Genomic DNA, 25,596 nt, shown 5'->3' with positions numbered 1-25,596 from the left:
CGTAATAACTGGTAACTTATGAATAAGTAACGAAGCATAGTAACAACATGATTAACATACGTGATCAAAATGAGGTGAATTTCGCATAGAGGTGTTTCATAAGCATGTTATATTACCTCATTAGTTATTTTTTCATGAGGTACAAAAGCACTATTATAACTCGTGAAAGAGATAAAAATGTTTATTAAAAATATATATTTTGTACTCTTAATAGATGGCAGATAGTTAAACGTAATAAACACACTACAAAATATTCCTAGCTAATGCGGCTTATGTTACTATTTCAAAAACGACAAATGCTAAAACAGAACAAAATGTATGAGCACTCATTGATCAAAACAATTCAAATGTTTACATGCCTTTGTCCACTAAACATTGAGTAAGGAACCCATTATTCCATTCTTAAAACAAACTATATTTACAATTTCACACTTAGCTCCTGATTTTAATAAGTCTCCAAATCAAAGTTATCTCAGGAAAACAGATGTGACTCGTAGCCACTGACACACGTACAAACAGAGTAGTTGTACAGCTATATCGATTTGTAGCTTATTACTTACTATTTCCAAGACTATTTCTTATAAAGAAGTGCTTCATGCATGCAAATATTAGACGACGTTATTGAATTACCGTATGTTTCTAATGAATTATTCATTTTTACTCAAGTCACTATCAATAAAAATGATTTCGTTAATAAAATTTATGTTTAATATTTTTTTATTATAACCAAATCACCAGTTTAACCCGCACACTGCAGCTGTCACGTAGATTCGATGTTTCTCTTCGATAAACTACGGCTTTGCACATAGGTTTATAATGATATTTTATTTTTACATTTCTCGACGATTATTTTATGACAGTTGAGACAGTTTCCATGTACCCAAGCATTGTTACCGAACAGTAGCTCCATCATTTGTTCTTATCTTTTCTCATCAGTATCCCTCACGATGTCAACGAAATCCTATGTACGGCATAGCCGCATTGTACGGAACAAAAATATTCGATCCGTATACGTGACAGCTGCAATGAATGTGTTAATTCCGACAAACAGGACTGCAGCAAACTGTGGTGTCTCCCCTGCGTTATTTTATTCCTAAGAAGAAGACCTTTTTACAGGGGCGTTGTATTCTTAGGCAATTGTTTGTGCGACACGTTACTTTAACTTTCTATACAGGTTCGTGTAAGTGAGGAATATTATCTTTATTAAACTTAAAATATCTATGCGGATACTAATTTAGATTTTACTGTCTCTATGGAGATTGTTATTTTGGGTTTTAAATAATTTTAATTCAGGTAGGCCTGAAAACTTTCCTGTATATGACATTCTTTAACTTCCCAACAAAATAATAATTAGCTAAAATATGATTAAATTTAACTATCTACTAAAACATTTTGTATTGAATATTTTGTTTATTTATCTTTAGTCCTTCGAATAACTAGCGCAATATTATTTGTATCATAATGTCTAAATCGCCTGACATTGGTTTGTTTTTCTAGCTGTGTTTATTTGTTGTACTGTTCTCATTAACTTATTGCAATACTAGTTATTTAGCCAATGCAGAACATTTAAAGATATTGTATCTCGCCTTTGAATTTTTTACCAAAAAATTCAAACTTACAAACTGCTTAAAAATTGATAACACCCCTTTCATATCTGTTTAACAATCTGTATTAGTATTTCGAATAAAAAAGTTTTCCTTCCATTTACTCCAGCTATTGATTTACTATCTTTACATAATACGTTACTTTTATTATATTTATAAATCGCCTTTAAACTCCTTACCCGAAAACAGAAATTCTTTCTAACATGAATAGAATTTAATAAAATTCATAGCACTTGTTTCTTTTAGACATTCGCACAACGATACTCAGGGACTACCTGCACTAACCGTCACGAATTTTGAATTGATAGACTATAATAAAAACAACAAGTGAACAGCAGTTATCGCTAACGTTTGGGTTAATCTAATTAGAGAAGTAGCATTGAACCTTTACTGTTACAGTGCAGCAACTGTTCCAAAGTACGAAACGCAATTTTGCTGAAAAGAGACGCGAACAATGAACTTTCAAATTTTCAGACCGGTAGGCTAACCAGCAAGACGTATTCAGTTTAAAATACATGCTGAAGCAGTTATTGTTAATAATAAAATAATGCAGATGTTTATTGACAATATGAAGACAGATGTCCGTTGACTTTGAAAAGATATTCAACATTACTGCACCATCTATTTCAGCATCAGTTGCACCATAAAATACGTAAACTATAACATGAAAAGAAAACCTAATAAAACAGACATATTATTTTAATTAGACATGCATGAATATTTCCACCATACGATAGTTAAATCAACATTTCATAATTATACTTTTAGATAATTTTTCAGCACAAAGACGAATACACCGTTGAAATAACTGGAAATACATTAAAATCAAATTTAGCTGATTTTGACTTCTAGATTAACAAAGTTTCTTACGCTGAGTTGATAGTGACTAATAATAAACATTTGATAAATGAATAACTGCGCCAAAACTGAAAAGAAGTACAGTTATTAATTAACGTCGACCTATATTCAACCATAAATATATTTTTTGTTAATTAAAGACATTGTAAAGAATTACAGATATTACTATGAATTAAAACTTTGCAAAAGTTAACTTTTTCAAACAAAATTCAAGGTGGAAGAAGCTTAAATACTTTTAATTCTAAAGTATTCGAGCATGGTTCAGTACTTACCCTCTGACATTAAGAAACTTGGCTGCGTTCTCTAAGAAACTGTAAGAAGACTCAACTATAAAAAATAATCAATAATAATAACAGCACTTCAGTTTATACATGAATTATGCCAACATACAATTCAAGATTTCACTATATTGCTTATTTCTATCTATGCATACAATTAAAATAGTCACCCAACAAACAAAAGTAATAAAGTCAAACCTTCAAATCAATCTTAAATATAAATATATAAAGCAAATAGTTTAATGAAAAGGACTCATAAAAATCTTTTCTTTCACAAATAAACGTTTGAGTTTAATAGATTTTCTCAGCTCTACAAAAATAATTAAATGTTTTAAGTATTCATTAAAATATTACTATTAATTTAAAGTTTAAGATTCTTGAAGTAAAATTAAACATTTATCGCATACACCAGAAGAACTTAAGTTACAGATTACAAATGTTTTATTCATGTGTTCTTTTAAAGTTTCAGCTTCTTACTAAGACATGCTCATAAAACGTTTTACAAAAGCATCATACTTTAAAGGAAGATTAACCTAAAAGATTTATCGCAGTTTTCTTTAAAGTTGTAAAAATATTTTGAAGCTGCATATATACGTTCCTCGGTAAATTGTTCAAAATTTTTATTTTTCCGCCCAATTTAATATTGTAACAAATATATATTTTAGAACGAAAAGAAAAATTTATAAAATCTGATATTGTAAAAACACACCCTCCTACTCTGCAGTAGGGCTACATGCAGTGAAGTTATAGGCACCCATTTTACAGTAGGGTTGCATGTGGCCCACATTTCATGAAATAATTTTATTTTGTGAAGTTGCATACACCTTCATTACGTCAGGATTACACATTGCAAAGCTCAAAGCACCCACTGTAGGTGACTACATGAGGTAAAGCTGTAGATACCTAGTTTAGCCTGGCATGGCCAAGTGGTGAGCGCGCTTGACTCGTAATCTGAGGTTCGCTAGTTCAAATCCCCCTTATACTAAAGATGCTCTCAGTTTCCCCCTATGGGCGTTGTAATGTTATGATGAATCCAAATATTCGTTAGTAAAAAAAAAAAAGCCCAAGCGTAAATAACCCTCGTGTAGCTTTGTGCAAAATTAAGAAAAGAGATTGTACCCACATTATCGCAATATTATATGTTGTAAAGATGCAGACACCCAATTAATCATAGTATTAAATGTGATAAGAGTAGCTTTGTGCGAAATTCAAAAACAAATGTGATAAAGTCACATGCCTCACTTTATGGCAAGATTACACGCCGTAAAGCTGCCCTCACCCACTCTGCAGTTTGTTTGAAGTCCGCACAAAGTTACACGAGAACTGTCTGCGCTAGCTATCCTTAATTTATAAGTGTAAGATTAGAGGGTAAACAGTTAATTATTAACTCCTGGGCTACGTTTTTGTCAACGAATAGTGGGATTGACGGTAACTTTATAATATCCCATAGCTGAAAGAACGAGCATCTTTAGTGCGACGGAGATTCGAACCCACGACCCTCAAAATACGAGTCTAGTGCCCTAACCAACTGGTCATGGTGTACTAAAGTGGTAGGAAGGTAGCACTGGTAACATCATCAAAATATTACAGCAGCGAAGTCTGTTATAATGTTAACGGAACAAAAATATGATATTTACATCTTCACGTGGAAAGGTAGAGCAGCCTTTAAAACCTGTACATACATCAGAATATTATTATAACATCACAACAGTTGGATCTGTAAAACAGAATACATTTCACTGTCTCAGAAGACTAAGCCATTAAACTCTATACACAGAAGTACATTATATTAGTATATGTACAAGAAGCCACACCATGCTTAAACTATGACCTAAAATTCGTGCGAGTTATAAGTAATGCCACGCCTGAGCTGTAACATTACAAGAAATCACATAGCGTACAGTCATCCATTAACTAACTATAAGGCAGCAAACGACCGCGATGTATTCAGTGTCATGAATTTACTATAAAATAATAAGTAATCGTGTCGTGACATGAATTAACTTTCTTCTATTGAGCAACAAACATTATATTCATTAGAAGTTACTATTTTTAACATGATAACAATCAGAACACCACTCGTAGTCACAAAGTGAAAAGACTGTGACAACACTAAAACATGTCTTCATTGCACTAAAAGACATGTTAATAAATTAATGAAATATTCTACTATGTTTTCAGCTTTTAACAGACACACAATGCACATATACAAATTTTGACATGGACTAAAACACACAGTAAGTTCACCGAATCGGATATTTATTAAGTCTCTTATTTTATCACATTTTGCCCTAATTTTCGATGAATGCTCCCTATATTTTATTCACGGTTGTCGGCAGAAAACTGTGTGGTAAATAAAATGTTCAGATTCGTCCCAATAATTTCAGTCAGATTGGAATACAAAACCTACGTACTGTATATTCAGGTAAGAACTACAAGAAAGGACTTGATAGACAATAACGTTCGATTACAACGTGAATGTTATTCAATCTAATAAAGGAATAAAAACACCCAACCCCTGCACAAGGACCCGCCATGTTATTACGGCTTCTCTAACAGCATACAAAATCAGAATAACATAAGCAGAGTCAAGTGACTCATTTGTAACAGTTGCGTCGGTACAGCAAAGGGTAAAAAATGACTCATCAGTCAGACCACATCTTACTCTCTGAGTCATAAAAGGATTTTTGTTGTAATTGTTTTTGTACTACTTTATAACATTTTCAATGTTCTTTCAATGGCATAACTATATCATTAGTTGCATCTTAACCGCTGTTGTTAATAATTGGTCACTTGGAGAAAAATCTAGTGTGTCCTAAATATTTTACAAGCCTGTCTTATCATCTTTTCTCCTTGACTCTTCTCCACCTGTTTGCGGCCACAATTTATCCCAGTTACTAGTGAATTTCCTTTCGATTTACCAGCGTTATTACTATCTGACAACAGATGTATTTAAACAGCTGGTATGAAAACAGTCTTCGCTAAACACATGTGTTTCACCGACACAAATTGCCATACTCCTTTAAAAGTTAAGAGTGCAGTGGTTTCAAGGCTAACCCAATAATATAGTTAGTTGCATCTCTTTCTTTTTAAATCTTAAGCAATCATCTCATTCATCATATAATCGATCTACAGAAATATGTTATTGGTCAATAAACAATAATGAAAAACACTTTTGTCTTAAAACACAAAATGCCTATTTTCCCGTATTTAGTAACCTACCTGAATTCCAGGAAGTACAATAATATGTCTGTTAGTCATATAGTAAAGGAATCGTTGATCGAAATGTTTTCAACTGTTGTAGAGTAATTGAGTTAGAACATGTTTTGTTAGATGAACATTAACGATTACTAACTATTTAGAATTATTGTCAGTCCAAAATGATTAAACTAATGAGCAGAAACGCTTACTGGAAATATATCGGAGAAAAATAGTTTGTTCATAAATAACAAAATAAGAATCTCATACAAATCGTTTTAACTAATCATGTATAAATACTGTAACTTGTTAAAATTCTAGCCAAAGCTAAAATGTACTGCTCACAGATAAGCAATTCAATCTATTTAAACACTATAAAAACATTTTTTCTGTCAGTTAAATAATAATTTAGCATCCTAAAGAATATAATAATACGTTTGCGATAGTTTTAAATACGTAATTTAACTTCAGTGATTCGTCAACAGAAACATAAATTTCCATTCCTAAATATTTGTTTTAAGATACCGAGATATGTATAAAAGTATGGTTTTATAACAATACTAAATGGGGAAGTTAGCTTGCTAAAACACTAATAAAATGATATTTTACAATTTAGAATACAGAGTTTAATTCAATAGTACATAAAATATACATTCTTTACTGTTCATGGATCATTTCAAAAGCATGTGTCTGTTGCTCATAAGTATGTAGTTTAAATTATTAAAGTATCATTAAACGCAAATATTAATAGCAATACTACAATCAGTTTTATAGGAACAACTAACAAGAAACTGGACTTTCTGTATATGTCTAATTACTTTAAAACACACAGCTTTAAGACATATTTTTAACGTAATCGAATCTCTCGAATTAATTATTTTCACTAATAGCTGGTTTGCCACTTTAACTTCAAATTATATCGTGAATCCTGAAGACAGCTATAGAAATATTACTCTGAAGTTCATTGTTCTGATTGTGAAACGTATTTCAATCCTTATATTTATTATATCTGAGATGCAACACAAACGAGCTGTACACACTAATTTAATGTTTCGAACATGCTACTGACATGTGCTTCGTTTTTTTCCACGTGCATGAAAGAGCTTCAATAAACAAGCAGTTCGTGGATGATCATAACTTGTGTTGCGTACGGAAAAAACGAAGCGCATGTTACAACAAAGTAAAATACTTGAACATTTACCTGTCTATCCACTGTCATATTATTACGGACATAATTTGACAATTAAACATTCATCATGCACGATATTCTTTAATGTTTATGTTTAGCTTACCCACTGCTAAGTTCTGATATTGATCCAACGCTTTCGTCAATGGCTGCATATAGCATACAAGGTGTATCTGAAACGCTATTATATACATTCTTCTTACTCAAAATCCATACTGATAAAAGCGATACAGCATAAATAACTGTCTTTCATACCTCGTACTCATTACTAATATTACTCAGTGTCATGATGCATAAACTCTACCCTAACATAAAAAAAAAACTTTTAGAAACAAAATCCGTACTAATAATAATAACATAAAGTTTGCAAATAAGTTTCCTTGTTTGCTTGGTTTTTGATTTTGAATTTCGCGCAAAGGTACAGAGGGCTATCTGCGCTGGCCGTCCCTAATTTTGCAGTGTAAGACTAGAAGGAAGGCAGCTAGTCATCATCACCCACCGCCAACTCTTGGACTACTCTTTTACCAACGAATATTGAGATTGACCGTCAAATTTTAACGTCCCCACAAATGAAAGGACAAGCATATTTGGAAGGACGGGGATTTGAATCCACGACTCTTATACTGTGAGTCGAGTGCCCTAATCACCTGGCCTCGCCGAGCCATTGCAAGTGATAAAAGTATCGACAATTAAAAGCGATAGCTTCCTTGATTACCAAGCAATTTTGGGGGAAAACCTTACACTAATGTGGTTACTTTCAAAACCTAATTTGGTCTCAAGAATTTCTATGAAAGCTACAATGGTAATATGTATTATTTTTAAAAACATTAAAAAACAACAAAGCCATATTGGGCTATCTGCTTTGTACACCGAAGGGTATCAACCCCCTAATTTTAGCGTCGTGAGTCCGTAGAGTTACCGCTGCCCCACAAGGGTATGTATGCGATGATAAAGCGCAATAAAAAAAAATAAAACCTCAGGGTCGTCGTTACTACTTTCAGCTGCTTCACCAGAAGTATATAGTACGGCTACGATAACTTCCACTGCTGTTATCTTCTTTAACACATCCAATATCTAGGCCAAGCAGATAGCCAGAATTATATATACTTACAAACACTACGTTATTAACTATCTTAAACAATATAAAATTTTGATTTTTCAAAGAACATAGACAAATAGTTACACAAATGTTTAGCGTTCACGTAATCGGGGATGAAACGTTGTAAAATAACTACTGTCAAAAACAAACTAGCGATGAGAAATAAAACAGCAGTCCAAAAACCAATTTAAGGGGCATAGGGACAATCAAAAATTAATTATTAATAAATTACATACCCGAAAACTTCTCTAGTTGATTTTCTTTTCCAAGTCGTCTGTAGAGAAAAGGAAATGATCCAGCTATTGAGATCTATCTGAGGTTAAGGTTCAACGTACCATGTTCTAAAAGGAAAGAAAATATTAAATCATAACTGTACCTTTTAGATTTTTTGAGATAAAATTGGGTAAAAGTAACTAATCGACTGAACTGTCGTTCTATTTTACACCAGATTGTTTTTTTCTTTATCAAGTCGTTTTATAATTAGTGTTTAGTTTTACTTATAACAAAGCTACATTGGGCTATCTACTGTGTTCACCGAGGACAATCGAACCTCTGATTCTAGCGTTGTAAATCTGATGACTTGCCGATGTCCCACAGGGACACATTTGTAATATATATTTATTGTGTGCAATATAAAAAGAAGTTTAATCAACATGGCGATTCAGTACCGAAGTTACAGAACTGGTCAAAGTGATGCTAATATGAACCTACATGGAATTTCTCTTGATAAAATGATATTAACGTGCTAATTGTAACGTACATTGTTCATTGTCTCATTAGCAAAACAACTTTTAAGCTTAACATTTGCGTATTTTAACTGTTTACGCACTTCTCCATAAACTGACAGTCACAGCTCGGAATGTCGATCTATGAACCTACAATATCCAAATTTGTAATTATCATCTAAGCCTTCAAAGTTTATGTTAGCATAGAACTCAATAAAACAAACCTAAACAACTAATACTTCTGGAATTGTAGTTGTTGTTGTTTTGAATTAAGCACAAAGATACAAAATGGGCTATCTGTGCTCTGCACACCCCGTGTCTCGAAACCCGGTTTTTAGCGTTGTAAGTCCGCAGACATACCGCTGAGTCACTGGGGGACCCTGAAATTGTAACTTTCTCACTTCAGTTAAGCCTATTTTCAAAGTTATACCCAAGCATTAATGTAATATGATCCACATACAATTTGATTGACAAACAGTTTGAGAGTTCACAGCTAATGCCAATGTTTGCATTAAACATTTGTGAGATATGTTCAGTGGTCAATAAATGAAATTCTAAAGTTTTATTTCTAACTATTTAAAACTACACTTCAAATGCTGTGATGAACCTTCAAGACTTCATTAGATGCCGATAAGTATACAAAAGACTCCCAGATCGTATTATATTTTGTATTGCTTTCTGAAGCTTTTATTATTCTGCTCGATCAACGATACTGAATTTTATCCAAATTATAATTACCTTGTTTCAGGTTTGTGAAAAGGATTTAATGTATTTTGTTTATGTATATATCTCTGTTTATTTTCACAGCAAAATCTAATATTAAATTAGTTGAAAAACTAAATAATCCCAAACCTCTTTCACTGTCTACCTAAGTAGGATCTTGTGGTTCTATTTATTTGTGTAATGTAATTTTTTTTTCACCGATAGAATGCTCGTCGTTTGATTTTATAATTATCAGATTAATTTTTATATAGACCATTCTGAAAAATATCATATCATATTTGTCTGTTTCAGTGTTTGCAAGTTTACCACGCTAAAAATCGGTTTTGATACTATTGGTAGTACATAGATGGCTCATTCTACAATCTGGTGCTTACTAAAAACGAAGCCAAGCTTTCCAAGGTTTTTGTTGTAAATTGCGTGATTGGTTGCTATACTACAACACGTCATAATAATTTTCACGGTTAGTTAGTTTTAGATTTTTGCCAAATGCAGTTACGACATTAACAGATATTATAGCTATGTTCCTATCAGTTTACAACTAGGTTCACAGAGTAATAAAAGACAGTAGGACTCATAACATTCTGGTTTCGCCACAACTAAAACCTAATACATGTTCATCAGTACCTGATAGATGCTGAGAAGACAGGATTTCCATTAAGTGTCGTTTGTCTCTGTTGTCAATGTTCTCTATCTTTGAGATTTTATTTTATTTTTCCAGTGAGGCTGCAACCGATATAATTAAAATTAGTATTTCTCACTCAATATCTTTGGTTTATATATATAAATTGAGCATGGTTAGAATACTTCTCCATAACGGTGCATGTAATATCAGTCAAAATCTTGCAATAACCAGTTAGCTACCATTTCAACAGCCTAAAAACAAATCATTCATCACTAGATTTTTCTACTTTGATACGATTGACCATAACATTATAACGCCTCCTAGGTTTGGAAGGCGGTGGTGTTCGGTGACGAGTTTCGATCCCATTACCTGCAGTTTACAAGACGAGTGCCCTAACCACCACGACATTCAATGCTCACAGCCTAACGTAAAGCCAAATATAACCTCCCCCTTGCACACACACCCTACAGTACAGATCGTCGCAATAGTCACAAATCATTTTAGTCACGGATTGCTGCTTATTTTCTTTTACGCTAATATACTGTTTGTGCCCGGCATGGCCGAGCGCGTTAGGCGTGCGACTCGTAATCCGAGGATCGCGGGTTCGCATCCTAGTCGCGCTAAACATGCTCGCTCTATCAGCCGTGGCGGCGTTATAATGTGACGATCAATCCCACTATTCGTTGGTACAAGAGTAGCCCAAGAGTTGGCGGTGAGTGGTAATGACTAGCTGCCTTCCCTCTAGTCTTACACTGCAAAATTAGGGACGGCTCAGGTTTCTCCTCCTGGTTGGGGGTTGTACAGTAGGCTAACAATCCGCTCACTTAAAGAACCAGCCTGTTAATGAATCCGCAAGCGATTGCAGCCCTATGTTCCTTCATGGAATCGAGTGGCATAATAATAATAATATACTGTTTAGAGCGAAAATGAAGAGCTCACACTTAAAGAATAAACATATTAGTATAAAAAGCTTAGATTTTCTTCTACTGTATGTTATTAGCTTTATAGGCTCTAATAAGAATACAGTACTTATACAAACTGTCTAAAATAAATATTAGATCACAGAAACTGTATTGCACTGTAGGAGACCAAGTAATTTTACTGTTTATAAAAACGTCATGACGAATTGAGTGGCTAATTTATTACTTTTTTATCCTCTCCGTTATAATAGTCCTCAGCTAATCCTTACGTTTAGCATCTTATTAGTAGCAGTTTACTAGTATAACTTTACTAGTTTAGACTGGTGTAAACGTACCACAAGTATATGATCGAGGTCCAACCAATATACAGTTCCACCCTTTATAATGAGTCCATTCTCTCTGGGTTAGTGGAATGGTCTGGATTTAAAAAAAAATGGTTTTATTTTAGGGATTGTCATTAAGACCTTCAGTTCAGACTTCTTGGAAATCCAATTGAAAGCATCAATATTATTTACCAAAATCATGATCTGGAAACAGTAACATCATGTTTATTCTCAACAGACCCGACGAAATTTATAAATTATTTCTAATAAATTTGATAAATTCACATAACAGATTAGTTGGGTTAAATTAGTGGTTGCGAAATGGTAAATAAATTTAATATTAAAAAAAGACATATATTTTATTAATCAATATAATATAATCATTACACCCATGAAGTATAAAACGGGACAAAAACTCTTTATTTAAAAGCTAACCTTTTTTTTTTTTTCATTATCTAAATGTACGGTAAATTACATATTTTACAGCTCCGCGTTATAAGAATAAACATAACAGCTCAACCCGTAATACATTTATCTGACTAGGCTAAAGCGAGAACAACTGGGTCAAACCAACCTAGCTGCTTAGATCGGTATAATTAGTTCAATGAGTGACGTAACATTGCCAAGAGAAGCCACTCACGGAAACAGTAAAGCGCTAGGATTATCACGCGATAAGCTCATAGCCTACGCCCGACTAAAGCACAACCAGACAAAATGACGCTTATTGAGAAATCAAATTATTAGCGTCAGTGCTACAGTTTGAAAAATACGCGTACCTATCAGATGATAAAAAAGGTTTATTCATTATATTTTTCTTATAACAAAAAAGGTCATTATTATGCTCTAATATAAACATTCTATAGCTACTTAGCTTCATAAAACATTGATTAAATAATAAGACTCTACTTCCATCATAAATATTTTTTTCTAAATTTCACTATGAGTTCTGTACCCTTTTTCTATAGTCCGTATCTCAGACAATGTTCTTTCCAACGGACCTAAACTTGATTTTAATAAATTCCAACACATTTGTTAGAAGCTTACACGGTGGGTGGAGTAAGGGGTACAATATTGAAAATCATTCATAAGTAGATCAGCTTCAAGTCTTTCACAATTATCAATATTACATCAAGTACAAAAGTAGGGAAGACAGTAATAAGTCCCTTACTTTGTGAGCCTGGGCCAAAACTTTTTCTTCACCTATTATAATGACGAAAATTTTGTATTATTTCTTAACCAAATCGAATAACCTTCACTAGGCTTGCATCTGTATTAAAATAGAACACCATGTTTTAAGTTAGACCACCTCAGAGTCTTTAACAAAATAAGTTTTAATTTCATTTCCAAGTTACTTACCACCACCACAGCCACCCCGAGGACACAGTGGTATATCTGCAGATTATAACGCCAACGCTAGAAAGCGGGTTTAGATACCCGTGGTGGGCAGAGCACAGAGAGTCCTTTGTTTAGCTTATTGCTTAAGTACAAAACAAACAAATCAACTTACTTCTTAATTTTACAATACAAAAATTGTTGTTGTGATTTGGGGTATTTTTTTTTCTATATATCAGTAGTATCACCAAATAATTACAAATAATTCTTCTTTCGTTCTCGCAATGTTTTACAAATCATACACGCGTTAATCTTTTTGCTCCATTTTAGCTCCTTAAGTGAAACTATCAGAGCAGTTTGGTACAACTAACGCATGAGAATTTTAATCGAGCAGAAGGCAAGAATTTGAACCTGTTCCAATGACAGGCCCTCTGGTGAACCAATGAAAAGAAGAAAAGATCAATTACCGCTATAAATCATGAACTGACAAGTCTCAGCTAAAATACCTACCTACGACCAGCTGGTAGAAGTTCCATTTTTCAACACTACTTCACTGGAGCATGAATGGCTAGGAAAGCTTAAGAAAAAAAAAATGCTGATTTCAAATCAGTTACAGGAAGGCCCCAGGCTCCAAACTTTCATGTTCCCCTTCTGTCAGCTGGTGTGCGGTTGGGCACTGGGTTGCAACGGCCGACCCTAGTCCTCTGTCTAATTGGCATAACTGGCTCCGCCAACGCATTATGCAGCGTTCGCGTGAGTCTAACTGGGCATGCGTTAAGTACATCCCTCGAACAACATTTCACGAGCTTGCGCATTCGTATGTAACACTCAATAGGAAATGACGATCAATTATCGATCTCTCTGGAAGTAAACTACCATATATTCTAACACGAAAGTTCCTATTGCTCAAACAGAAATATTTTGGAAGTGATCTACTAAATAAACAAGCTATTTTCTCTTTCTGTCCTTCCAATGAATTAAATAGTTTCTAAATATGTGTATCGAAAAAAATACAAAAAACCCGCAAATATTCACCCCGTCTCTTGATTTATACTTAAGTTGCTTAAAACTAAATATTTGAAAAACGAATTTCAATCGATTCTCAAATGAAAGTGTTTAATCCATTATCTCTTATCTGTAGGAACATTTTACGTACACAAAAACAAGAATCGATTAAAACATAATCCCCTCTGCATAAAAGGTACAACATTTCTCTTATTTATATAATACGGCAAGATTTATTATCTTGGTTAACCAAGAATATAAAAAAGTTATGGCCTTCGTTACAGAAAAAAAAAAAAACAACTGGAAAGTTTGATTTCAAATAAACGCCAGCAAAGAGCGTCTGGTTGTTACTTTTAGGTAGGTCAATATGAAAGATGATTTCATTTCCTGAAACTACGAAATTAATTTTTAAGAAGACGAATTGGTTTTGCTTATTTTGAATTGCGCTGGCCATCCCTAATTTAAGAATGATAGACTAGAGGAAAGACATCAAGTCAGCACCACCTATCGACAACTCTTAGGCTACTCTTTTATCAACGAATAGTGGGATTGATCGTAACATTATGCAGCTGAAAGGGCGAGCATGTTTAGTAAAGGGAATTCGAACCCGCGACTATCAGCTTAAGAGTCAAGCGTTTCAACCACTAGGCCATGCATGTCTAGGAGATGATTGGAATATACAGAGCTAAAGCTCTCAGCTACACGTTATGAAACATTCGATATTTCTCGCTTTGTTATCATTATCATAAATTGCATATGAACACGTGTACGGTCTCTACTAATTTCAGATCTATATTTTGTTCTCTCACAGATTACTGTTTAAGCATTAGAAAAATTTAGATGAAATAATTATTGAGAATAACACAATATGTTGGAGATTTTATTAAAGTCTGAAATATAAAATGTAGATTAGGCAAATAAATAACTATACATGTTCACACTATAAAGTTTGTTTGCATACCTGTAATGTCCCACTGGTACAGCGGTAAGTCTACGGATTTACAACGCTAAAATCACGGGTTCGATTCCCCTCGGTGGGCTCAGTAGAGAGCCCGATGTGGCTGTGCTATAAGAATACACACACACACACACACATACATTTAATACAATCTATCTTTCTGACACAAACCTACATCTTAGCACACACACACATCATGCAAAAGCTCCTTGTGATTGTAGTGTTTCGCGTTTAGTTAATGTTAGAAAAAGACAACTTAATATTAACTTATATAGTCATTAATAAAATTAATAATTGGCTCTCAATATGTAAAAGTAAAATATATAATAATAAGTTAAACAGATTCGTAATAACAATGTATTTTGTTCTAGCTCAAAACTACACAATGAGCTATCTGTCTACCATAATAAATTCGAACCCAGGATTTTAGCGTTTAAATCCGTAAACGTACCTTTAACTTAATGATTATACCATTCTGACAAAACGTACAAATGTGCATGTACATAAGCATGTGATTGTTGTGTTTTAGTGGCTATTATTTATACGTAGGTCAGATAAGTTTGTAATTATGATATAATCTGAACCAGCAAGTACTTTTTGTTTCTTTTTAACCAAACAAGATCAGAATACTGAAATCGAACGTGTTTATGTTTTTCGGTTTTGGTTTTCAGTCGATTAACAATTTTGGCAGTTAAGTTACTAGTTCCTCATATCTTTCGTTGCTTTTCCAACTCAGTTGGCGAAAATAAGGTAGTCCAAACAAGATGAAAAAAATATATTATATTATATTATTAATATGAATTCACTAAGTATGTTTGTTTAAAATATGGTGAAGTAAGATTATTTGTTTTGTTTTAAGTAGATTTTATGGTTTAAATGTATATTCGTTCATTTGTTATCTATTAGTTACCAAACAATAAAAGGGTACCTTCTGGCTTGCTGGCGGTATTATATTTTCTGAACGAGAAAGTGCTTAGTCGCTAGTTAAGTTGGAGCATATCGTACAGTAGAAATGAAAAAGAAATTAGTAAAAACAAATGGTACAAAATATTTCTAAAACCCATATTTTTATAGTGATAATTAATAGAGTTTTAATTATTAAAGTTGGAAAAGACAGAGAGTTTTTTTTTAATTATTTGGCTTACCTTACACAGAAATTGAATAATTATATAGAGTTTTATTAATATGTTTAATAGGTTTTTTAGTTTAAGATAATGTTGTTTTGTTGGTATTAAGATTCAAATGTAGCCCTTAACAACTTAAGACAATGTTAAAATTAACAAGACGGTAGATAAACGGTAAGTATGCAAGCCTACGACGGTAAAACTGGGTAGCCCATTGTGTAAGATGCGCTTAACAATAACCAAACCTAGATTATTTTTAAAACGTTTATCATTTAAACAATATTCACTGTGTTATATACGCTTAGATTTAATTATTACTACAAACGTCAAGGAAAACTGTAATTGTAGCATAAAAGGACGCAAGTTTCCCTCCTTCCCGTTGATGCAAAAACGTTTTCCGTACTTTGGGGTCATGGGTGCGCAACAAAACTGATAGTCAAAATACGGTATTTGGTTAGAAATTAGTAGTCGAATAGTTCGCGGTGGGTGTTGATGATTAGTTGTCTTCCCTTCTATCTGTCACTTCAATACTAGGAACCGCTTTGTTCTTCAGATAGTGCTCGTACAGCTCTGAATGAAAATTCTATTGAACTGAAAAAAAAACAAATTGAAATCTGATATGATTCACGACAGGATTTATTAGTGTAAGTGTACAGCAGTTGTCACCAGGAGATAACGATTTATTTGAAACTAAAATATACAATAAAAAAAAACATTACAACTGAATAACTTAATCAACAAAACTAGACAAAACTAATCAGTACAATGATATGCCAAGAATTTACTAATATTAGACTTTTACAGTTTCTTTTTCTGTTTTTCTTTTGAGGGTGGGATATTCCGTGAATAATCGCTTGATCTCTTATTTAGTTCGTTAATATTACTTATGAAAGAAGCTTAACTGCGAAGCACTGTACTGGGAGAAAAAGAAATTAAAATTTGTGCATGTGTCGCCGATGATCTAATTTTGTAGTTGATCACATAAACAGTATATTAAAAATTCAAGAGTATCCGTACATCGTTACAAAAATAGTTAATCCATCTTAGTCATACTTAAATAATTAAATTGTATAAAATGAATGCGCCTGCGTTGAACAAAATTCATTTCGTTTTGGAAAAAAAAAATTGTTTCAGATATATTTTTATAATTATTATTTCCTGTATTCATAAAGTTGACAAATTTCATATTTCTTACAATATAGTTTTAATAAAAAGTCATTAGCAGTCTTTCTTGTAAGCAACTTGCACGATCAAGAACGTGTATAATCTGCATAAATAAAACGAACAAGCGAATTTAATAACAAAACAATCTTATATGCTTAAAGTTCATATAGATTCTAAAAACTCATGAGAAAAACAAAGAAGAAAAGGAGAATTGTACCAAAGACATTTCATGGTTTTTATCATTAAAAATTTCTCTTGATAAAAAATCTAAACATCAATTGGTAACTTACATTGTTTGATGAGATATTAAAAATGTCCTTAATTTCGATGATTGATTGTTGTTCTCTGAAAGGTTCTCGTATACATGACAAATCACAAACATCAGATGCTTTGTTGTTTGTTTAAGCAACCACCAGGGAGTAGCAGCAAATGAAAAATACTCAAAGAACAGAAACCAACTTTAAAATATAACTGAATGTGGTTGGATGTCAAAAGTAATAGAATCGAGCGTCAGTAGAAAAACAAGTGCACAATGCACCATAGAAATGGACATAAAATGGATGAGTTTCATTTAATCCAAAATATGATAGGCAAGTACAAGATATTAAGTATATTTCTATATTTATTTTCTTGCTTTTAAGCACAAAGGTAAACAATGAATTATGTGTGTTCTACCCACCATGGGTATTAAAACCCGATTTGTTACGTGGAGTTACTAGAGTACATTTAAAGGTGTAAATGGTCTTTACTGGAACTGCGAGTTGCAACTGATCTAACAGTACCACTAAATATATAAATTTATGAAAGTATTAACGTTAAGTTCTAGTAAATGGAATCACACTGCACTGTTATTCTTATGTGTTGCATCAAAACATGGTCTTACTAATATATCCTTATTTCGAAGTGTGAGCAGTGTAACTACCAGATGAACCAAATCCAGTAACATTTCAATAAGTGTTCAATCGCGTTTAATTAATTTTAGTAAATCGCAACGCCTTAAACATTTGCTGTAGTTTTCATGCACTTCTCTTGAATTTTCTTTATTATATAATTTTCACGAACGCCATTCAAACTACAGTTTCTTTCAGGCAATGTGTGTGAGATCGATAAATCCTCATCTATTTGGAAAAGAAAATTCTGTGCGACCAAACAAACAAACTCACGCAGATGCAATTTTCTTTAATAACACTATGCTTAAAAAACAACAACAGAGTATAGTACTGATATTTACAATAGTCTACAGAGTATGAAAGAGTTTTTGGCATTCATTGTACAACACAGTTTTACGTGTTGAAACAAAGAAAAAGAAACTTACAAAAACGACGAATAAAACCCGTAGTAAAAAAAAGTAACTAAAACGTGTTTTTAGCAGTCTGTGAAACGAACGGAAGTTAAATTGTTACGAAGTTAAAAAAAAATGTGAAATTGTAATGCAGAAACGTTTGAATGCGTGTTCGCAACGTGAAAAGAAAATAGTTTTGAATAAACTGTTCATGCGTATTATAGACAAAAATAAGTCGACAAAGCCAATAGAAATTGCATTTAGTATAATGTTTAGTTTTTAGGAAATTACACGCATGTAAAGGTTTAATTTTGTGAAATACTTTGTTTTTTTTTAACAGCACTAGCCGTCCCTAATTTAGCGGAGAAAGACTAGAGGGAAGGCAACTTGTCATCACCACCCACCGTCATCTCTTGGGCTACTATTATACTAACAAATAATGGGATTGATCGTCACATTATAATGCCCCCACGGCTAAAAGGACGAACAATGTGACGGTTATTTGAACCGCGACCCTCGATTACGAGTCGAGCTCTCTAACCACCTGGCTATGCCGGATTCCTTCTTCCAGGCCCGGCATGGCCAGGTGGGTTAAGGCATTCAACTCGTAATCCGAGAGCCGTGGATTCGAATCTCCGTTGTACCAAACATGCTTGCCTTTTCAGCCGTGTGGGAGTTATAATGTGACGGTCAATCCCACTATTCGTTGGTAAAAGAGTAACCCAAGAGTTGGCAGTGGGTGGTGATGACTAGCTGCCTTCCCTCTAGTCTTACACTGCTAAATTAGGGACGGTTATCGTAGATAGCTCTCGTGCAGCTTTGCGCGAAATTCAAAAACAAACGAACAAAAAAATCCTTCTTCTGACAGGGAAAAAACAGTCGAAGTGAAACCAGTCGTCACATGATGACAACGACTTGTACCATTAGTTAGCATGCTGGTTGAATTAAAAATATCGACTAAGGAAAAACAGACCAAATAATTCTGAGTAGAAAAGCCAATATTCAATTCGTACTTCAGATTTGTGGCATTTGCTCGAGATATTTGGAAGAAAAGTTCCGGACAGACAAACAACAAGCGCATTATTTATAGAGATTTGATGTGTATTAGATCATTTAACGAAATATTTTCACAGCGTATTAGATGAAAAGAAATGTGAAATGTACTAGTAATTTTTTGTATATTAATTTAATGAGCAATGTTAAATTCAGGTTATTTTTAAACGAATCCATAAAAATTTTCTAAATATGAATGTTTCTAACCTTTATTATTTTTTTCTAGTTTTACCGAAACATTATAATGCCAAATTATTTTCAGATATTGAATGATCGAATTAATTACAGCGAGTTTTGAGACTGACTTACACATGTTTAAAGTTCTTAGAGTTTGATGAAGTAAATTAATTCACTGCTGGAAGCGTTAGACACCGACTAATTAAATAAATAAATTATTGGAATATTTGGGGACGAATTAATTACAATAATTAATTATTGGAGCGTTAGAGACTAGTTGATTTTTTAATACTCGGTTAGTTCTGCAAGATATAGTTCATAAAAATTAACTGGTAATTAAACTTTCAAATTTCCTAGTGCATTTAATATTTTATAAAAGTACCGAAATAACATTTTCAGTATAGGACAGGTTTAAGGTGCACGTGAAAAATATTTCAAGTGTTTGAATTTTATTGAGGTATATTTTTCTTTCCTTATTAAAAGTTTTCTTTAATTTGTTTGGTCTGTTCTATATTGTTAACATTAACACGCTATTAAAAAAATATAAAGTCCCTCAATAGTTCAGTCCTAAGTCGGAACGCTTATAACTCTAAGCTTCAGGTTTTGACGCTCGTGGTGGGTACAGCACAAACAGCGCTTCGTGCAGCTTAGTGCATATCAAAAGTATTTTGGAACAATATTTTAATTCTTAATAACATTTTATTTGCAAGAATTACTTTCTTTACGATTTCTCTTTCACCCTGGGGCGAAAAAGATGCTACATACTTTACCAAATGGTAGTCGTTCGATCCGAATATTCAAACATTGTTTGAGGTTCATAAAGCTAGTGATAATCAAAGGGCGTTTGTTTGTTTCTCCCTTAGAGCTCAAAACAGGGGTTCGATTCCCCTCGGTGGACTCAGCACATAGTCCTATATGGCTTTGCTATAATAAAACACACACACACCCCTTTCTTATTGACGATCTTGACCCAAATTCACCGCCAATTCCCTGGGGAACTAACCACTAAATAACTGTAGAAATGACTGACAAAAGATATTTTAGTCATCATTTAAAAACTAAATAGTGGAATTTTGTAATGATTATATGACACCTTTGTAAATTTATATGAAGTTTGTTGAGAATGAAATGTCAAGAAGTGCACAGACACTCAATAAAAATGTAAAAAAAGAGAACTTGTGAAACAAATACGTTACCTTATTCTAAAATAGTTTATATTAGTATTTATTTTCTCGTTTTCTTCTCTTTGTTCATTATTCTTTAGTCAGACATTAAGAGCTGCTACCACTGAATTTTTCTATTACCGTTAAGTCAATCTGGAATTCTTTATCATTCTGTCACGCCTCAATAACCGTAATATTCAAAGACACTTTAAAAGAGATGAAAGTAAAAAAATCGTTTCATACCAAAATGGCACAATTATTTCTTTCTAATAAGCCTTAATATTTTCTTTTTATTCAAGGCATTTACTTAATATATAGACATTCAAATCGGTTTAGATCAAGGACTGGTATTAAATAAGAACTACCTATTTAGTTTTCCGCTTCAAAAATTATCGCTAGTACAATGAGCTCCGTTAAGGTTCATTTTCCTAGCGATATTGTTTATCGTACATCTCAATCTTCTTACTGCTCTGCCATTTTAATGTTTTAAAAACCTGAGCTGATAATAATGGGAATGGGTGGACGAAAAAGATATCAGATTCTGGAAAAACCTAGTTAATGGTAGGTGCAAAGAACCGAGTTTTCTTCTTTTTTGAGAAGTTATTAAAATATAATCACACTTTATTGCTTTGAGAGATAGTAACCGAATCTATTAAGTTAAGATAAAGACGAGTGATGAAACCATTTAATGTTCCCCTATGACAGTTTTTTTCATATTTTTTTAAGAAAAACACGCCCAATGAGTTCATCTTAATCTTCAACGTTGTGGAAACTACGATACTCAAGTAGGGAATGTCAACATTTATTCCTTAAACGTGCAACGAGATTAAAGTTGTCATATGAGCTGTAAAAAATTGTTTAAATATACACAATTCAACGTTATCTTGGTTTCTTGGAAGCCTTTTGAAATTAAATTAAGAATTAAGGTTTTTACAGCTTTGTGTTCGTAACTGAGAAAGGTCAGACCAACAAAGAATGTAGCTCTCACATAATTTACTTTCAACTCAAAAATCTAATGTTCACTTCCCTGCATTCTCATATTTCAAATGAACTGGCTAGGTAAATGTACCTAAAAGGTGTGTTTTATTCTTTAAAAGTAAGATGAACGAATTAACCAACAAAGACATACAAAAACATTGTATCTCAGCAAAGTTTTACAAAATTCTCATTTATTCTTCGTAATTAAGTTTTGTAACTGATTTGACTTGAAAGATCACATAGTATTTTCACAATAAGGCTATTTTTGAATAATACAACAGCCCTTAAACAAGTAAATTTACAGCTGTTTCAAACCAACTGGTAGAAAATAACCCATTTTTATATTGCAAACCAATTATTTATTTTAAAGTAGCTTTTCGTGACATATCCCCTCTACTATCGTATACCTCAAGCAATTGAAGAAAGATACATGTATTCATGATATTTCATACAAAGCTATACCGGTCAAGTTGCTAGATGCAATATTTGTTTATTCGAAATGGGACTATTGAAGTTCGTGCTAAGAAACCCTCGTTCTCGTAAACTAGATGGGCTATGAAAACATAGAGAAGAGTGGTGGGATTTGTACGTGACAACCTTACGCTAACGACTTTTGTCATAAAAATACGTTTTAGGTGTAGTGTAGAAATGTACGATCGTCAGATAGAGAACATCACCAGGCGTGGCGACAAAGATTGTAGCCACCGTGATGAAGCTCCAAAATTATTTTAATATAATGTGCTGAACACCGTATATTTTATAAGATAAAAAGTCATACACATCTGAGTAAACGGGGAAAAATATTTTCCGGAATTCATTAATACAAGACAAAAATAATAAGTACACGTACATAGTCAGGTTTCTGTATTAAATGTTTTTCGTTAAGAGAGAGACCAGACTGATTGTAATAATTTTATTCCAATATGTTGGTGTAACGAACGTTGAGAAAAAATCATTTATTAGACGTTATCAATAGCAGTGAGCTCATGAGTTAGAAGCTTATTCATGTCACAATGAAAAACATATTAAAAAACATTGAACTTCGCACAGATCAACAACTTATATTCTCTACCCATTAAACACTGCTATCATTTTCCGCTGCTTAAATACAGTGTGAATCTCTTTGTATTACTAACTTGACTTCATAGGTATAGTGTTAACTTGAGATACGAGAACCTACTTTTTACTTTCAGTCATACAAAATGTGACTCGTTTTTGTTTCTTTCGGAAAAAAAAAACCTCGATAAGTTTGGGTGGTTTTATTAATTCGATGAAACTGTAAAATTATTTATTATAACAATTTTCTTTGAAGTTTCAGATATTTTGCTGCAGCAAAATTTTCGATTGTTGACTTCAATTCTTCTTTCCATTTGAGTTTTCAACTAAAAATGTCGTAGTGGTACAGCGTTTTATGTCATTAGTGTTTTTCTATTGAAGTAAAACTGATGACGTTAGGGGATAGAATCAATCTGTTACCTTGCTTAGCGGGTTTAGACAACTAAAATATCACACTCAGACAACCACACCTGTGAGTGTTTCCTTCGTCAGCTTTCTATGATGGAAACTGAGAAAACTTTGTTTGTTTATTTTTTATCTACGCGAATCTTCTTGTAAAGCCCTAAATACCTTTATTGCTTTTTCCTGTTTTCTTTAAAATGCCCATTTAATCTGATTTAACTCTAGAAATACTTAATATTAACACACTATTCTGTAATATATGAATTTCTCTGAAGAAAGATCAATTTGAAAAAACTCAATCTTGCTAAGCAAAACGTTTCAAATGCCACAAATCTCAGTTTTCGTTTTCTTGGCTTCAGGGAAAGAAGTTAGCAGGGATTTTGAGATACGTCAATTGTCTTTTAATGTTTAGAACTCGTTTAATAAGTTTTTGTTTTAATTGGAAGTGCCAACTTATGTTGTTTACCTGTTTACATACTGATGGTGTTACACCATCCTATAAGTTATATAAGTATCAGACTTTCATATCATAATTTCGCAAAAAAAAGGTTTTATTTATGGTTTCTTTGTTTTTGTTTTGTTTTATTAATTTCACGCGAAACTACACAAGGGCTATATGCGCTAGTAAAGTAAGTTTAGAGGGAGGACAGCTAGTTATCACCATCCACCGCCAACTATTTTACCAACGTCACGTTATAATGCCCCACGGTTGAAAGGGGGAGTACGTTTGATATAACGGGGATTCGAGCACGCGACCCTCATATTACAAGTCAAGACTCTAATCATCTGGCCGTGCCAGGCCATTTATGTATGGATAACTTCGAGATGAATTATTCACTCAGTTTTCAAAACTTGTTTAAGGACTTGATTTAGTAGTATCATTCCTTGAATATGAATCAGAATGCTTATATCCAATGTGCAAAAACGCGCTCCGCATTTTGGGCTATGAATACACTAATGGTTAAATTCTATTATTTTTTCAAACAAAAGCAGCCCAATAGCTATATAGTTGGTGCAGAATAGTTATATTCCCTCTAGTCTGTCAGAGTAACCTTGCATGAAAATTCTAAATACAATAACATTTTATTTCTCACCAGACACAATATAAAGTTCCCCGCTAGTACGGCGGTAAGTCTACGGATTTACGACGCTAAAATCGGGGGTTCGATTCCCCTCTGTGAACTCAACAGATAGGCCAATGTGACTTTGCTATAAGAAAACGCACACACACAATATAAAATATTTCATCCTTATAAGACCGCAGCTCTTTGTTAATTCGATTACTAACAATTGGTTAAGATAAAAATCGTGAAACCTTGAAGCACCATTCATGTACGGATACACATCTTAGAATACTTGTACATTCAAAACTCCATGTAATTTATTTTTCTCTTATTAACGCATATAGATTCAGAATATTTCAAAGTACTTTCGTTTGGTACGTTAAAGAGAAAGAAGGGCTTCAAAACAATTATCTATCACAAAATGTTTGAAGACTAAAGTTAAATACTAACTGACATGAAACTGAATATAAAACAAAAAATTACATTTCGAGAACTTCTATAACAAGTGTTTATACAATAAATAATTAAAATTAAAACAAAAGCATAGAGGTTAATCGATAACAGACAGAAATGAAACTAATTTGTAGTTTTGAAAAGATTAAGTTTCTAACTCCACATTGTCTGTGACATAGTTATTCTAAGAAAATCTCGTTGTTCATAGCATCAAAACTCCTAAAATTGGCGTAATGAAGTTTTACTAATTAGATAATGGAAGAATCTTAATGAAAAACTGTATTTAAACTTTAATAATGCAACTAGATTATGAAAGATATTAAAGCCCTGAATGAAGTTAATTTTGAGGAAAAGGTACGTAACTGCATTCCAAAACTAATTTGAAAATGGACGTCAGAACTCTTTAAATGTAATACTACCAGAATGTGTACTCTATTACTAATACATATTACTGCAAGCAAGTAACGTCACACTAGCCTGAAGTACTAGAGGTGAGACCCCAACATGGCCAGTTGATTGTAGCTCTTGACTCGTAATCTAAAAGTCACAGATTCAAATCTCCGTCACACCAAACATGCTTGTCGTTTTAGCCGTGGACGTTATATTAGACGGTAAATCCTACACGAGGGTTATATGCGCTAGCCGTTCCTAATTTAGCAGTGTAAGACTAGAGGGAATGCAGTTAGTCATTACCACCCACAGCCAACTCTTGGGCTACTGTTTTACCAACGAATAATGGGATTGACCGACACAGCATAACTTCCCCACGATTGAAAGGGCGAGCATGTTTGGCATGGCAAGGATTCAAACCCCGACCCTTGGATTACAAGTCGAGTGCATTAAGCACCT

The 25,596-nt window shown here is 33.1% G+C and overlaps 1 long non-coding RNA gene across 1 annotated transcript in view; it reads right to left on the bottom strand.

Moving 5' to 3' along the window:
• The window catches only part of LOC143228077 (uncharacterized), a 32,588-nt gene extending 19,033 nt beyond the window's left edge, over positions 1-13,555 (bottom strand). The window contains exons 1-3 of the long non-coding RNA XR_013015176.1: positions 13,379-13,555; positions 8,460-8,564; positions 2,735-2,789 (exon numbers count right to left, since the gene is read on the bottom strand). This is a non-coding gene — a long non-coding RNA (uncharacterized LOC143228077). The remainder of the gene's footprint in view (positions 1-2,734; positions 2,790-8,459; positions 8,565-13,378) is intronic.
• Between the last annotated feature and the right edge of the window lie 12,041 nt (positions 13,556-25,596).

Source organism: Tachypleus tridentatus, chromosome 10 (assembly GCF_004210375.1).
Source record: "Tachypleus tridentatus isolate NWPU-2018 chromosome 10, ASM421037v1, whole genome shotgun sequence".
Lineage (NCBI taxonomy): Eukaryota > Metazoa > Arthropoda > Merostomata > Xiphosura > Limulidae > Tachypleus > Tachypleus tridentatus.
The sequence above is the reverse complement of the archived record's forward strand: the minus strand, read 5'-3'. Positions and strand labels throughout refer to the sequence as shown.